This window comes from Cyprinodon tularosa, unplaced genomic scaffold (genome assembly GCF_016077235.1).
Source record: "Cyprinodon tularosa strain WSP-4 unplaced genomic scaffold, ASM1607723v1 ctg228, whole genome shotgun sequence".
Lineage (NCBI taxonomy): Eukaryota > Metazoa > Chordata > Actinopteri > Cyprinodontiformes > Cyprinodontidae > Cyprinodon > Cyprinodon tularosa.
Window position 1 is genome coordinate 2,224,449 of NW_024038851.1, and position 17,253 is coordinate 2,241,701.

Genomic DNA, 17,253 nt, shown 5'->3' on the forward strand with positions numbered 1-17,253 from the left:
GATAAGTAGTTTTGATGACATCTTCCTAATAATGCCTTATGGAGAACAAGGACTAAATAAGCCTTGGAAGGAGGAATGCTGCAGTTGGATTCTTTGAAAGGATTGGGTAAATGAAACATAACTTGCACTGCTGCAGCTCCTATTGAAAAAGAACAGAATTCCAGCTAAAATCAGCAATGATTTAACAGCCTTGAGAGGCAGAACATATTGTGGATTGCAAAAGCAAAAGGATCTATTGTGAAAGTGGAGTTTGTTCTGTTATGCTCTCTGTTTGCCATAGCAACAGGATGTTCAATAGTTTCAATAGTTGGATAAAATCCTTCAGTCTGAAGTTATGTTTTAACTCAGCAGATATAAAAGTGAAATGTTTTAAGCGGCTTTATATTGGCATTATAAAACATCCCCCATAAATCTGTCTCACCCTCGCATCACATAATGATTGTGATGTACTGTAACCGCGGCAGCAAGGACATGACATAAACTTTGTGTCTTTGATACTATTTTATGTCCAACACTGTCATATTTCACTGCAGTTACCTGAGACCTATAATATATATATAAATAAGCTAAAAGTTCTGAGCCTTCAGAACCATGTTTAGTTAGATAACAAGCAATAACAAGAAGAATCACATAAACAATACATAAATTAAAAAAAACTTTTTTATTATCAAATCTGCTTTATGAGAAAAATACTACATCAGATAAAACTAATATATATTTGGTATCCATCTTTATTTGATTACTTAACCAATCAATACTAAGAGCATTTTTGTAATCATTTTCAACTTTATATCTGACAAAATACATTAAATTAATTAACTTAATAAAAGCTCAACATCTACAAAGGGAAAATAATTGTGGTGGCAGACAAGATAGATTCTTATAACAGTATTTTGAAAATGAATGTGAAAAAAATCAACCACAAAGTGCTGAAAGGTGCAATAGTGTGTCAACTTCAATCTACTGGCACCAATTTATATTTAGATATTTTACCTTAAATTAATAGGTTTAAGTTCCCTTTTGTGAAATAGTAATAAGTCCAGCTCTGCTCATAAACAACACACCATATTATATGGGAATTAGTTTAAAACAACAGTAGTGCTACATTAAAGAAAGAAAATCACCTCACACATATAGCAAAAAATACAGTGCAGAAGGAGAGACAGCAAACAAGGAGATGGTGTGAAGGGGCAGCTAAAAGTAAGACCAGCAGCTTAACTTAGCTGAATTGAAACATCCATCTATCTTTTCGTCCCGTCCATCTGTCCGTCCATCCATCCCCTAGTCTGTCAGTATCACAGGGAGCCATTAAAAGGCATCACAATCCACTATGCACATACAATTTAGAGTTGCCAATCAAACTAACAGTCATCTTTGTGATCAGTAGATGGAAAACAGACCCCCCCCCCCCAAAAAAAAAAAACCTATTAAAAGGAAATTGTATGAAGTTAACTTGAGAAAGACCTTTGGACAGGATTTGAACCCAAGATCTCATTGCTAAAAGGCAACAGTGCTACAAACAGTGACACTTGGCAGCCCTAGCAGAAACTATTTCAGTTTAATGAAGACAAATGGTGAAAAAAAAATCTAATTTCTATGTTGGCCATTTTAATTCAACTAATTTCAAGTCAAAGCAACTAATTTCAACCATTTTAAAATGTAGTCCAGTCATTTTCAAATAGCGGTGTGCAAGTGCCCCAAGGTGGTTTGCTGCGACCCCAAGGCAAATTTAATAAAAGTATTATATGGAACTCTTCAATTGTGTATAGGAAAAAGATATATATCTCTAATGCATGGTGATTTAATTTCGCATTCTCTTACAATGTTTTAATGTATTATTTTTTCACTTTTCTCTTTTTGTGCTACAACCTCTTCGTATGTATATTATCAGCAAATTAGCAGGCACTATCTGCAACTTAGCAAACTTTTTTACTGCATTTCATTTATATAGCACAATAGGCATTCAATATATTGCAGTATTTTACTACAGAGTAGTACTCGTAGAACCTATAAACATGTTAGGTGGTACTGAGGAGAAAAAAGGTTTGACAACAGCTGATGTAATTCATTTTATGCAAATTATGTAAAGGAAATGTTATTTTAATGCAATTGATTTATTCAATTCAACACTCTGTAAGTGTGCTAGGTATGCTGCTAAAAGGTATTGTTAATGTAAGTAATTATTGTCTAAAATATGTTTGTTAAAATCAACAAATAAATCAATGTCTGAAAGTAAAATACAAGATATTCAGTCCTAGAATTATTATTATTTTTTTTTTAACAAGAAATCTGTAACTGTGGTGTTTTTACATACTAAATTTGCATCCTTTCTTCGCAGATGGTACAAAATAAAATTCCATAAACATTTCTTTACGAGCTGTTCTATTCACTTTTGGACAGGATAAATGATCTTCCCCTGGGGTCTTAAGAAAAGTTTAGAACCTTAGTTTTATTATTTTGCTGCTGGATACTACTTAGTGGCACATGGGTGGAATGAAGAGCTTTGAGCCCCACTGCAGCCATAAATTTTGCTTTAGATAAACATTACCAGTTTGGTTCTGAGTACCTGGCATTAGCTGTGTGGTGTAAGTTTCATCTGCTGCCAGAAAAGCGTTGGATGGAAAGTTTCACAAAACAGTACCACTGATTTCCTCATCAGGCACAAGTTGGATAATTCTTTGATGACTGATCTCCTGGCAGGAGCCTCAAGTCAGAGGAGTGGGAGACAGAAGAGGTTACATCTTATTATGCATCTGCACTGAATTTGCAGATATATCCAAGCACTCTTTTACAGGCCTATCAGTACAATTCCTCTGAAAGCATGGCAGCTGCACCGGGCAATCCTAAACTAAATTTGAGGCACGTAGTACGTTGAAGCAGACACACATTTTTTTTTATGTGCTGGTTTCTTCTTAGCACAATGTAATTTTTTTTCATAATTTTTTCCATAGTTACAACTTAAGCTCATATTTCTTGTAGATTTTTGTAGAATTTTTGCCTAAACTTTATTGTGTAAAACAGTTCTAGTTACAGACTTTGTCACCTTTTTTAGAGAAACTTAGCCAAAGTAATGTTTTTGATTGAAACAGCAAAGACTGTGTTTTGAACCAAGGAAAAAAAAATTTTCTTAGAATAAAAGGACTACTTTGGGACACAGTAACATCAAACTGCAAATCCATTTCTTTCCTAGATTACATAGCTCTAGCTTTATCTGCAAGAACCTTGAGGGTCAGCCTAATGTGCAAGACATTATTTGCCATGAGTCACTTGAACCCTTGGCCTGTCTGAATAGCCCTGCAGATAGAAAAGACCATGCTGAGGGCTTTGCCTCAGGCTTTTAACAGATTGGTAAACATGTTTACCCATGTGTGTAATGTATTGTCGAACAAATGCTACTGGCAAATACTCACAAGCAAGACACCCCATTTTAGTTAAAAAAGATTGGTAAAACATCATGTTAAATATTATAGAGTTTTCATTCATTATTCATTTTTATGCTTTAAGGAGGGCTGGAACGAATGCATGACCTTCTGTGGGATTTCTTCAAATCCCCATGTGATTAAAGTTTGGCATTTTCAGGAACACAAGCAGTAAAAGGTACGCCCAGCAACCTATTCCAACTGGCTTGCATGATCCCTAAGTATATTGTGGAATAAATTGCTCGTCTACTAGACAACCATGATACATGGTAGCCTTGTGATAAGACCAATGAGAGTTAGTGTACCGCCCTGTGCATGGCTTGATAAGTGTGATGTAGAGGGATTTGGAAGGGATTTGGATAGATGTGAGGAGTGTATGTAATCTTTCTCAACCTCCTTCAAATGAATCCTTTATTCCTTTAAGCCACATCTGATGGGACCTCAGCAGGCACTCAATCAAAACCTTTCGCTTTCTTCCTTACTCTCGCTGTATATGGAATTTTGCCCAAGTCCTTTTTGGACAACATTAGTAAAATAACCTGCAGCATGAGATACTGTACAAAAATACATGTGCCACCAGTTATCTTTTTATCTTTAAACTGTCCCTCACATGCACTCATTACAGTCAAACTGCCAGATCATCGCTTTTTGCTGTGGTGTGACCAAAATGACAACAACTGTACTCTCCTTCTCTCACTCTCAAACTAAAAGAAGTATAAGTCAACAGAACAGTTTGTAGATATTGTTTGAAGCCGTTATCCAAAAATCTCAAGACCCAGTAGGATCACAGACTAATAGAGAATAAATAGCAAGGATTCTGCATTTATCATTTTAATATTAAGATATTGATGTAAATAATGCTGTTGAATCAAACTTTATGTACAAGAGAAGCGTATGTAACATGAGAAATATGTTAGGATGTTCCACTCAAGAGTTTTATTGCTGTAACGCTGTGGTTTAGAGGAGAACAGCTTCTGTAGATGGTGAATTATATCCAGAACAAATCACCTGGAAGGGATGGCGACAGGGGTGGCAAATGATTGGCTAAGGATGGCCATGTCCACCCCCAGCTCCTCCCTTCTAGTTCTGCCTCTGTGAGCAACAATATCAAAGTATAACGTGGGATTTCTGGACTCATAAGGCCCTCTGTAATGGACAACAATCTATCAAAAACGGGGTTACTTTTCCAATTCTGATAATATATCCACAGGAAATTCTAATCACCAAAAAAATAGTTTGATTTCCCTGCCACCTTACTATGAAGGGGTATGTTCTTTGAAACCCAACAATTATGTGCATGTACACAAACATTTTACTTAAAAAGGAGTCATCACTTTGTAAAACTTTCAAAAATGCATGGACTTGAATGGACTTTATATCGTTATAACTCGACTGTAACTCAAGGTAATAAAAAACAACAAAAGAAAACCTGTTTTGTTTTATAAACTGGTTGGCATCCATTATGCTATAAAAGGGTGAGTTTATTTCTAGTAATGTTTTCATCCTGTGCATGACATAGCCCTTTCCAATATAGGCAGATTCCCTTTTTTTTTACATGTACTGTAAGAATCTGAGAAACAGTTGGAAAAGGAGTAGTTTATGGGTTTGAAAAGCCTGTAATAGAACTTTTGGATTTTTTTTAATCCCTTTTTTATCCTAGTAACTCGATAGTTGCTAGGATAAAAAAGGGGACAAACTAATGACTCAGGCATTAATTTAGTAGTGAATAACCAAAGGGTAGCTAAGCTTCATACATACACCATTGATGCTCTGGTCTCCGATGTACGTATCCCCTCCTGTAGTAAGCCTGGTTGTGAAAACTCAGGGGAAGTCTCGTGGACAATTCTACAGTTGACGAGCAATTTGTTTCTTTTGATGGCAAGAATGCTAGACATTTACTCACTCAATGGCTTCAACAGTCTCTCATTAGCCTGTGGCTGGAAGGAGCTTTAGTATAAGAGGAAATTGGTGAGTGGCATGATGGTTAAATATGCTCGATTGTTGGTGAGCATTAATAGTCATTAAAATGGAGGGAATACTAGCAGGATCATTACACGTGCACAACAAGGTAGAGTAGTTATGAAGGTCTCGAGAGTGGTCTAGACCAGTTTGTTTCCAGGGTTGGGCTTGATTTTGGTTCAGGATCTTTTTGCCTCTGCCTTGCTCTTGTTTTGTTTGGCTTTGATAAATTGTATCAAGGCCGACTGGAGACAATGTAGTTGAAAAATATAACATAGCGCGACTCCCTTTAATCTTCACCTTAGAATGCACATCAAATGTGAATTGAAAAAAACATTGGTGATCAGTGCACCACTGGATTCCATCAACTCAAACAGAACACAATGTCGTTGTTGCTAATGATGACAGTGAAACCTTGCTGTGAAAATGTTTACAATGCCATGGTATTTTGTTCTTTGATTATTGTCGCTTTTGATCCATTGCTTTTAAAAACAACCGGTAGTCTTGCTTTTTACTGAGCATACATACGCTGTCTCACAGCTGAACTGGGGCATAGCACCAAATTGTGGGCCCTGTACACTATCTGTGCCACTAATAATAGAGCAGCCACCTCACTGGAGACTGGACAATACTGGAAAGGTTTGTCTGAGGAAGAGGCCTCCCATAACAAGGATGCACAGTGGCTAAAAGAACTAAGAGCTGACTATGCTAACCCTGAACAAGGTCCAGTAAACATCACATTGACAGACCTAAAAAAAAAAAAACTGTCAGTGTCATGAAAATGTGACCCAGATGGACCCAGTATTCAAAGTGAGACAGACAATGGAAGAGTTCAAAACCTTTATTCACACAAAACATAACAAAACAAAAGCAAAAAGTTCAAACATAAACACACAGTTCCAGACAGGCAGGCTTAGTGCTTGAGGGACAAAGACAAGACAAAGGTACCAAGATAACTGCAAAAAGTTTAAACTGGTCTCCACCTAGGAGCAAGGACATGATCAGGAGACAAGACAAACACTAAAAACCTCTCAACCTACTGGCCTCCAGGGACAGAGACACGAACCTTGGAATATCTAAAACTAATGAAACAAACACACAAACATAGCCGTATTTTAAGCAACAGACATAGGTGGATAAGATGACCGATGATTATGAATTGAGTAATTAAGGTCTGCTATCAGGGCAGATTTTGACAGTCAGGTAAATGAACAGCACCAGACATGATCCACACCTTTTGGCTATAGAAGCTGACTTCTCTTCATGATTACCAGTAACACATAACCTAGCTGTTGAAGAACGGGACGCACTCTGAATGGCTGACTAAGGGCCAAACAAGTCCTGATAACCAAAGACCCCTAGAATGGGACAGTCCCAACAAACTGTCGAACAATAACCTGTCTCTTCACAACATGGGAAACAACACTTGAGGCCTACTTCAGGCCAATTGCAAAAATTTCCACCAAATTTGGAATATACCAAGGCGATGCTCTTTTCACTCCTGCAGTTCAGGAAAGGCCTGAACCAGAGGCGTAACTAGAAAATCCTAATAGGGGTGGCCGGTCAATAACCAATGCACATTGAGGGGTGGCCGACAGGCGCCAGAACCTCAGGGTCAATCTACACTGTTCCAACAGGAACAACCACAACATCCATGTTTTCTAAAGAAAGACTTACTATACTTTCCTACAGCGTTTGCTAACAAATAGACGCAGATATTTAAACACCCAAAATTCTTTCAGGTTTGTGTTTTCTTTTACATCTTTTACAATAGCTACGTTTACATGCGCAAAATTTCCCCGATCCGATCCAAACCTTGGTTGATCGGAAATTCAAAATCTCAGTTTACATGGACACTAAATGAAATGATCCGATCATGACGTGTGTATACATGTACCAAGCGTTGGATCAGATTAAATCTTTTAAGCATGCGCAGAACTTCCTGCCAAACTTGGCAGTTCTGTCTGCGTCTGTTTTTTGGGAGGCCTGACAAACGATGCGCTCGGAGCGAGCGGAAAGAAAAAAGGAGAGAGGAGGAAAAAAGCGCTTGGCAGCGAAATGTCCGAGAGAAAATGTAGAGAATGAGCGATTGAACCGGCGTGGGAGAGCGAGTGGGCTGTGGAGAGAGAAAAGAGGAAGAGGAGGAGGATAAATTCCTGCTTCCTGCAGCTTTAAATGAACTTGAGTGTATAAGTCGGCGTTCCTAGACTCCTCCCGCCATGTTGTTCACAACAAGAGCGAGAGCGACCGGTGGTTTCCTGTTGTTGACAAGGCGGAAAAACGTCACGCTGACGTCGCACACATGCGCAGTGAAGATTATTTTACTCTTAAGATCCGAATGGGTGTTTACATGGACGCCAATCGGAATGGCGATCGGCAAAAACCACCTCTCTCTTTCGGAATTAAATTTAGATCCGATCGGACCGAATCGGATTAGAATCTTCAGTCTGACATGTTTACATGAAACATTTTTGATCTGATCAGGCCTTCAATCCGATTAGTTGTGTCCATGTAAACGTAGCTATTGTCATTACTTACTTTTATCAAGAGTCAATCTGCAAAAAAAAATGATATTTACATGTACTAATATCCACATTTAATGAATGTTTAAGTTATTATTAAAATAGTTATTTATCTCCAATTTCGCTGAACACTCCTAGATGACTTGCAGAGACATATAATTTAATCTTTACTCCCTATCCATCTATTTTCTGACATGCTTAATGCCAAGCGGGGTCATGAGGGGTGCAGGTGCCTACTGTATCTCTAGCTGTCTACGGGCGAGAGGCGGGGTGCACACCCTGGACAGGTCACAAGTCCATCGCAGGGCAATACAGAGACACACAGGACAAACAACCATTCATGCACACACTCACACTTAGTGAGAATTTAGAGATTAACCTAACAGTCATGTTTTTGGACAGTGGGAGGAAGCCAGAGAGAACCCTCGCATGCTCAGGGAGAACATGCAAAACCCATGTAGAAAGACCCCAGGCCGGCGTTAGTACATTAATGTGCATGTGCATTAACCGCAGTGTTTCTGTTGTAAAGTAATTGTTAATTTAAATGTTAAATAAGTTTAAAAATTCTCCTTCAGAGTATTACTGCTGCCAATGTCTGTATTAGAGGGAAAAAATTGTAGGGGTGGCCACAGGTGGGGCAATTGACTGGCTAAGGGTGGCCATGGCCACCCCTGGCCCCCCATCTAGCTCCGCCCCTGGCCTGAACCTCCTTAGCCAAATAATAAACAAAACTGGCTATGGAGACCGATTAAGAAATAAGACCACTATCAGCTACTTCCTGTACATGGATAACATTTATCTGTATACTAAGAGTGAACAAAACATTGACTTGCTGATCCACACCATGAGGATCTACAGCAGGGACATTTGAATGATATTCAAACTGGAGAAATGTGGCAAGGAGAAGGAAGGTAATCCACACAGAGGGGATGTCCCTCCCAGAAGGGACAATAAATGTAGAAGGGAGCTAGAAGTACCTTAGAATATTACTGGCAAAAGAGAACTATGGAGAGCCCACAAGGAATGTAGCAACAGCCACATACCTGCAACAAGTGAGGCAAGTTCTGAGAAGTCAGCTAAATGGTAGGAAAAAGGTCTAGGCAAACGACAGCTATGCATTGCGAGAAATCAGATACCCTGTTTCGATAATAAGTTGGCATAAGGAGGAAATTCAACCAGCTATTTTAGCCTATCACCGGACGGATATTGAATGACTACTTAACCATTGTAGAAAAAAGGCAGTACGAGCTAGGTTGTGCTGGGTTTTCAGCTAAAGGCATCTTCGAATAGGGATGCAGTCCTTTTGCCAGGAAAAAAGACCACAGCTCCAGAGTTTCTGCACCACATGGAAGGTGGTGCCCATCTGGAACTTTGGGTTCTCCTCTTGCATCAGACCAAGGTCCAGGGGAAGAGGAAGAAAAAGGGGGTTCAGGTGGTTTTAAAGCTACGGCGGGACACTGTTCAGGTTGTGATGTCAGGGGCTGTGTCAAAACACAGCTGTATCCAGGTATCTAACATGACTGTTGTAATTCTGAATCATAACACTACATTTAGTAGCACCACGGCTGCACTCTGTTTAATTGCTTAGAAAAAAAACATCTCCGTGTAGGAGATGAGTTTTTCTCTGCTGGGTTTTTCTCAGATGGGTTTCTCTGAGAGATGGGTAGGAGATCCATTTTTGGAGCTAGCTCGATATTCTATAATGCAGATGGATAGAAACATTGATGACACATCTTGTCTGGAATTGATTTTTGTGGGGGATTCATCAGCCAGGTAAAGCTCAGGAGAGGGTAGTGATGCTGAGGCCTCCCTACCCTTCTAAATTTTTGAGGTCTGATTCCACACCTGCTGAGACGGGAGGGACACAAAACAGAGAACCTAACACCAGCAAAAAGAAGACAGCTGTGTTATGGGACCCCACATTGCCAGGCAGCCACCAGGAATAAGACAGGATCCACTGAAGTACCAAACCCCACACCTAGAGTACCATCATCACGACAGCATACACACCTCTTATCGGCGGGGAGTATAAGAAAGGGGAGCAGACTGGCCCTGCTCATACTTGGGGCCTATGATTTTCCAGTAGATGTGGGAGGCACACACTCAACCTGACAAGTAGACAAAGACAAATTCACTTTCATCCTGTCACATCCTCATCATCCCACCCTTACATCCATATGGACATATACAAGCATTCAATGGAGACACAGACATGGGCAGACAATTCATGGGCAATTCAGACATGGGCAAAATATTTTTAAACTCCTAATACATGCACTTTCCTCCTGGATCTCGCCCCAAGGGGGAACAGGCCCACAGACCAGGGATGAGATCCCCAGACCCCCCAGTATGCGAAGGGGTCAGCTTGAGCTCTAAACTGCCTGACACCCAACTGAGCCCAGGCATCAGACACCCCCAAGTTCCTTAAAAAGTACTTTCTTTATTTGATGTTTCCCTTTACTTTATATTATATTAAGAAAATAGATGATGGTCAGGTATCAATTAGGTAACTATTAGAAGGTGGAGCAGCTGGCTGATTCGTCGACGTCAGGAATAAGCGGCCTAACCATGCTCAACAGCTCATCTACAGCTCAGCTGTAGAGGTGGTCAGCAGCACCAAATTCCTGGGGTTGCACATCACAACCAACCTCCCCTGGCTTGTAAACACCACCTCACCTCAAAAGGCCCCAAAGGTGCTTGTCCTTCCTGCGGAGGATGAGGAGAGGCGCCCTATCCCCCCATATTCACCAACTTCTACAGAAGCACCATAGAGAGCATTCTGACCAGCTCTCTCTTGCTGTGTGGTGTGGAGGCTGCAGTGCCTCAGACTGGAAGTGAGAAGAGTGGTGAAATAAAGTATAATCGGGGCTCCTCTTCCCTGACATTTCATCTCAGCGCTGCGTGTCCCTAACACATTACATCATCAATGACCCCTCACACCCCCACAATGGACTGTTTTCCTTGCTGCCCTCTGTGAAGAGGCTTCGCAGCATTTGATGCAGGTCCAGCAGATTCTGCAAGTCTGTTCCCCACCGCCATCAAACGGCTGAACTGTTAAAAAAAATCTAAATTATCTCACAGACTTTGCATCACACTGGTAACACTAATACAAAAATACTGCCTATTTGCATCATATATGTTAAAGCTCTAAAATTCAATATCAATGCGTTTTTTTGCTCCATGTTTTTTCACCCGCATTGTTTACATTTGATCACTGAACTTTATGGAATGGAAATGTATATATACTCTCTGAAAAGCTGTGCTAAACGAAATTTTGTATACACTCTGTGTATACAAAATGACAATAAAAGTCTAAGTCTATAATAAGCTCCTTAGTAACAACTTGCGTAAGTACTGGTTAATTAATCATTAGTTCCTTAATAGTTGTTGTTTTAATATGTGTTCGCTAGTAGTCATCATATTTTGTATACCTTGTCGTAAATTGTTACACTCAAGCAAATCGATTTAAGAGATTTTGCTGTAAATCATATTTGAATCAGGACAAATGTAATCGCGAACAAATGATCATTATGTCTTTGTTGCTTCAACATTAAACATTCCCAAAAAAAATTATTTTGTTTAAAGAAGTGTAATATTGCTTCAGTAGCGAATATGATAAATTTGTTTGTGACCTGTCTATAAGAGTTTAAAACTCCATTGGTTTTTATCCTCTTTGTACACCTCATTCACAAGACAAGAAGACAGCTGTGAGGGCCTCAGATTGCAGGTATAGAGGCAGCAAAAAAAGTCTATGTTTTAGTGTGTAATTCACACATTTTCCTTTCAGAAGCAAATAGTTAAATAAAAATACTTTGATATATTTTGGTTTTCAAAAAAAAGAAAAGCCTTTACCTGCATTTCAGGGATGTCGTACATCTGCACATATATGCAGTAGAGATTACTCCTGATGTCATTTCCATACCTGTGGGGGAAACATCTGCTAGAACTCTACAGCTTGCCCCAAGCTCCTTTCAGGCTTTTAAAGGTATACAGAAAAGATATACACCAAAACGCCAAAGACCACAAACCTTTTGATCACGATAATGTAAGGTTCTATACATCAAGCGTTCATCCCTGATAGTATCAGTTCTTTTTCACCTTAAATGCAACTCCTGCACCGGGCACTATGAGCAGACAGAAACAGACATGAAATTTCCCTTTTAAGATAAACAGTTTTTTTTTTTTAGATTACTTGCTTTTTTATAGGCCTATTGTGTGCAAAGTGTAGACACTAACATATGCCAACAACAGTAAAATTTCTTATGTGCATTTTGACTGCACTAGACCTATTTGTCCGTTATTTCTTGAGCATGTGTGTGAAGGGATTTGCTGTGTGTACTATAGTGTCTGTGCATGGGTGTGCTTGTTTGTGTGAAATATCTCCTAGTTTAAGTGCAGCTCCATGACTACTGCTCCCAGGGCAACAGCGGTGCTGGGAAGGTAGAGAAGACTCAACTACATTGACAACCACCCCCATGACACAGACACACATGCAATCCCGTACCGATTTGTGAGCAGGAGACTTTTTCTCTCATTTTCTCCGTCTCCTCCTCCAACTCTTTTACTTTCTCTCAGTCTTTCTCTCACTTGTCTCCTCTCCAAGTTCCCCTCAACAACAGCCAGGCCAATTAAGAAATGGCTCTTGAAAGGGTAGCAATTATTCCGTTGCAAGACATAGACGGCTCCTGCTTGCCTCCGCACATTATTATCTTTCTGGTATCCTACAGTGAGGTGCCCGGCCAACCATTCACCGAAGCGCCTTACAGTTCTGCCAGCCTCAGTGCTTCCTCTCTCTATTTGGCTGTCTGCACTGATGAGGGCCAGATTGCAAAGCATGGCAGGCTGAGGCCCAATGGTGAGCAGAGAAACAAAAGATAATGGTTGGATTATTAAGGGAAGCCCTGTTGAGAGAAAATATTTTTTTGATATCTTTGCCACCACCCAGTCAACCTACATTTTGTCTTATTTTCTCACAATGATATTCAGTTTTTTTCATGGTTGATGTCATTTATTTTTTCCCCAATGATCATCCTTGTCTGCCACATGCAAATGAGAGACACCACTGTGGGTTTAATGCTAATCAATACTGAGCAAATATTCATTTAAGAAGATGGCTGCATGGTGAGAAAGGGACCTGACCTAATTGAAATTCATGGAACTCTATGTTTTATTCTGAGCATTATTCTAGATATGCGAATGCTTGGATGTTGCACACTATGTACATCACATTTTCTTTTTAAAAACATGCCTGCTTGTCAACTACCAAAGAAAAAAGAGAATGGGGTAAAAACAGTAAAGATAGCAACTGAGGAGACTGAATTGTGAAGGGACTAGGATGCTTTTAAATAATCATTCCAACTGTAGAAATAATATAAATCTCTTTCACTCTCATTACATAAGGCTTTTGTGTAAAAAAAAATAAAAAAATTGTACACTGCTGTAACTAGGAGTAAGGTGCAAATGGAAATAGGCAAAGAATGTGGGTGCCATGGACGTGGGCTCAACGATGGCTCCATCATCCATAAAAGCACATAAGTAGACACCTAAAGGGCTGGATTAAGAGCCCCAGTGTAAGAAGAGCAGCATAGGACATGTAAAACAGCCTGTTAATATATCTACAGTCCATGAAAGTCAATCATTTGGGGTATTTGGTAGAGAGAATAACAGCACTACAGTAAGCCAGTTGATTAAAATAAGAAAAATAAGTACTTTTACTATTTCTGTGAAAGCTCAAAATACCGAAGGGTATCTCTAAATGTGGAATGAATAACAGTCTACATTTAATTTAATATGCTCTCAGTGCATGAATTTTTCTCTTTTGAATTTTTGTTACAGCCTTGTAGTTAGCGATTTACAAAGAAATTGGATCAGACAGTTTTTAACCTGACTGGTGTTGTTCGGGCAGAAAATACCACATCTAACCCTTTCCAGTTAATAAATGCACCTCATCAGGTGCAGCAACATTCTTTTAAGTAAAAAGTTTTACTCTGCAAAGAGGACTACAAATTTACTTTGTATCTATTGAATTAGCAAAGTCAGAAGAGTATAATGGATCTAAAAATGTTGACAGTCGTTTGGAAGTCTTGGAAGAATCTTAATTTACAAGTACGGTAATCATGAGTGCTGTTGTTTAAGTTAGCTTGTTGTACTTAAAGTACAAATTGTGAAGAAAAATAGCTTGTTAAAAATATCCATTCTGCAATACTTGGCATGTTAGTTAAAAATAAGAAGTTATAGTTACTCTTCCTAAAAAGTAAATTAATAACTTACTGCACAAATACGTATCTAGTTACTAGGTAAAGTACTCTTTAAGATCTGAAAATATCTAAGATTGTAGATAACTTTCTGTATATCTAAACTTTAACTGTCATTTATAAATTATAAAATGTTAAATATAAATTAATTGAATTGCCTATACATATCACAAAATAGTGCCCAGTAATTGCATGGTTTTGTTGTTTGTGTTCATGCAGTAGAATTGGAATTCCAATATATAAATATAGATGTGAATGAAATACTTATTGTTAATAATAACACAAAAAAGCAGAATAAATTCTTTAGTTCTTGATATTAACACAGATGCAAGCTTCAGCTGGCTAGATGAATAATACAACAAAAAAAATAACAATTTTACAAAAATAAGATATGAGGTAATCAAAATAAGTTTAGTTTCCCAATAAAAAGCCAACCAGCTGCATCCAAAGACTCTAACTCTAAACTGAAGAAAAAACTTAAAGTAATTTATTTTCTCACTACTTTGTGTTGCCTCTTTTTAAATTAAATTGTCTGATTAATTCCAACAATTTAGAATGCTATACCAGTATTAAGCAATGTAAAACAATATGTTGTTAAATAAATGTAAAAGCAGCTTTTTAGTACATGGGGATACATTCCACATACATTCCCCACCACTTTCTTGTACCTGCCCATGTTATGGCTTCTCAGTCAAATGCTGAAATGTATGCCTGGTACTCTTAGTGCTCTCTTAGAGTAAAACAATAATGCATTAATCTTAACATGTTGAGTAAGCAATAGAGTTAGATTTCTCCATTAATGAAAAACTAAAACAGTTACTCACACAATTATGTAAAGCCATTACCCATAACTCTGCTAATCTTTAGTCATTTGTGGTAATAAGGAGCCCTTGTTCATAGCCAATGTTCTCTCACACACATGATGCAACTTTTATTCCCAATAGTAATAAAATCCTTTCACAGTAGAAAGGCTATTTTAATATTATCTAGTAATATTATATAGTATCTCATGTATATAGTAATGGTATAGTGGAGGATTTTCTTTTTCTGGGTGCATCATCAAAAGAAGCAGTCCTCCTAATTTTCAATCATTCTGGTGATATGTTTACGTAAGGCCGTCCTACATGCTCATCCCCATTTTCACTTATCGGTGGTGAGAGTGACAGTGAAAAAACTGCAAATCTTTTTTTTTTTTAAGTGAGTTTGTATGATCGATGAAAACAGCAACTTTTAAACAGAGCATGCAATAATAGAAATGGGCTTGTGCATCACACATGTTTAATAGGCATTCCCTCTTGGGAGCAGGTACAGGGTTGTGCATGTGCATTATTTTTGTGGAGAGGGCTGGTCTTTTCAAAAATTCACAAAAATCCTCCACTATACGTTTAAAACATAGTTCTCATAGTGAAATATTGATTAAAAAAAATATTAAATTGACATCTGCATCTCTACAGGCCATGCTCTTGCAGTCTTTGTTCCTCTTAACCCTCTGATGCATGAATTAGGAAAGCCTTGATCAAGATTTTTTTCTCAAGGTTTTTTCTTATTCTTAGGACATGAAAAAAAATGTTAAACTTTTTTTCCCCAAAAATATTGTTGTTTCATGAAGTTACAGATATGTCCACTGGAGTGGACTATGCGCACATGAGAACTCAATATAAAATATTATGAATTTATAAAAAAAAAAATAATGATCTAGTATTCTGTTGTAAAAAATGCAGACCATTGATTCATTTTATACTTTGAAAAATATTTCAACATGTTTTGTTTAATTTTTTACATTATAAAGGCACAATGTTAAGAACCGAATAATGAAACCAATGACACTCATAGCTTACTGAAGTGACTGAAATTCCTCAGGATCTGCTGCTACCTTGAATGTCTCCTGAAGTGTACTTAGGAAGGGTCTTACAATGGGGAGCCTATATGTGTTTGCTGGGCGGTAAGGTTTCACTATAGAAACCATAGAATTAAAGAGATATTTACTTTGTAGTAGCTGTCCACTACAGTGACCACTATGCACCAGAGGGTTAAATTCATGTGAAGGAAAATCGTATCCCATTCCACAAAGCCTTGTTGTGACCTCCAACTATATTTGTATTTAACTAACCAGGTTATCTCTTTCACTACTGGCAGTGAACATTGTCACCTTGAAGGATAAAGGATCTCCTCATTGTAAAGGTGGCCTTCTTTTTTAGTCAACTTTTTATTTTTTTTTATTTTAATGCAAACAAGACAGGAAAAGCCAATAAGAAAAGGTTAATGGATAAAAAGATAAGCAAAATGCACTTTAAAATAACATTAAACTATTGAATATAGTCTATTGACTTTTCTCAGTGTAGCAGGCAATGCATGTTGACTGATAGCAGCAGTCATCTCCCAAACCATTCCTCTGCCTTTCTTAGAATAAAAAGAGGTAGAGTTTAGTTCTGTGTGAAAGCTGCCCCTATAGAGGATGTCCTCATTACAGTGGATTGCTTTTGGTGTAAATTACATGGGAGAAGACACAGTGGCATCGCCTCCCAGATGAAAAGTCTGGTCAATTATTTACAATATATTGAAATATAGTATTGTATGACCATTCTTTGCAACAAAACAAAGCACTTTCATAAATTGCATAGGTGCAGTATGTTCTATCTCAGTGTCAAGTGAAAGTGAACTTAAAACACTAACACACAGAGAGCTTTCCCTTTAAGTCTCATTCACCCTGATTCATACAATATATTATCACCCATTTGGCAGCTTCAACTTAAAAATCTTTTCATCTAAATCCAATCAACTATTTGTTTGACATCCATGCCAAATATATTAGTAAAACGTTCCAAAAATATCTGGCAACATTTCATAGCTGAAAATTGTGTTATTCTACAGTATCACATGTTTGTGAACACATGAAGCTGACCCTGGAAAGTTACCTGAAATATGTTCATGAGTGTAAAGGCACCATCTGCAATGTTGAGGAGAAAAGTAATGTTGTCTAGGATGCAAAAGCTTTAAACTTTTAGTGTTCCTGTGCATATACACAAATGTTTTTTCAGTGTAATCTAATGGCAGATTACACCGATGTGATGTCATCAATCCCTTAGAAAGCCTGTCGTT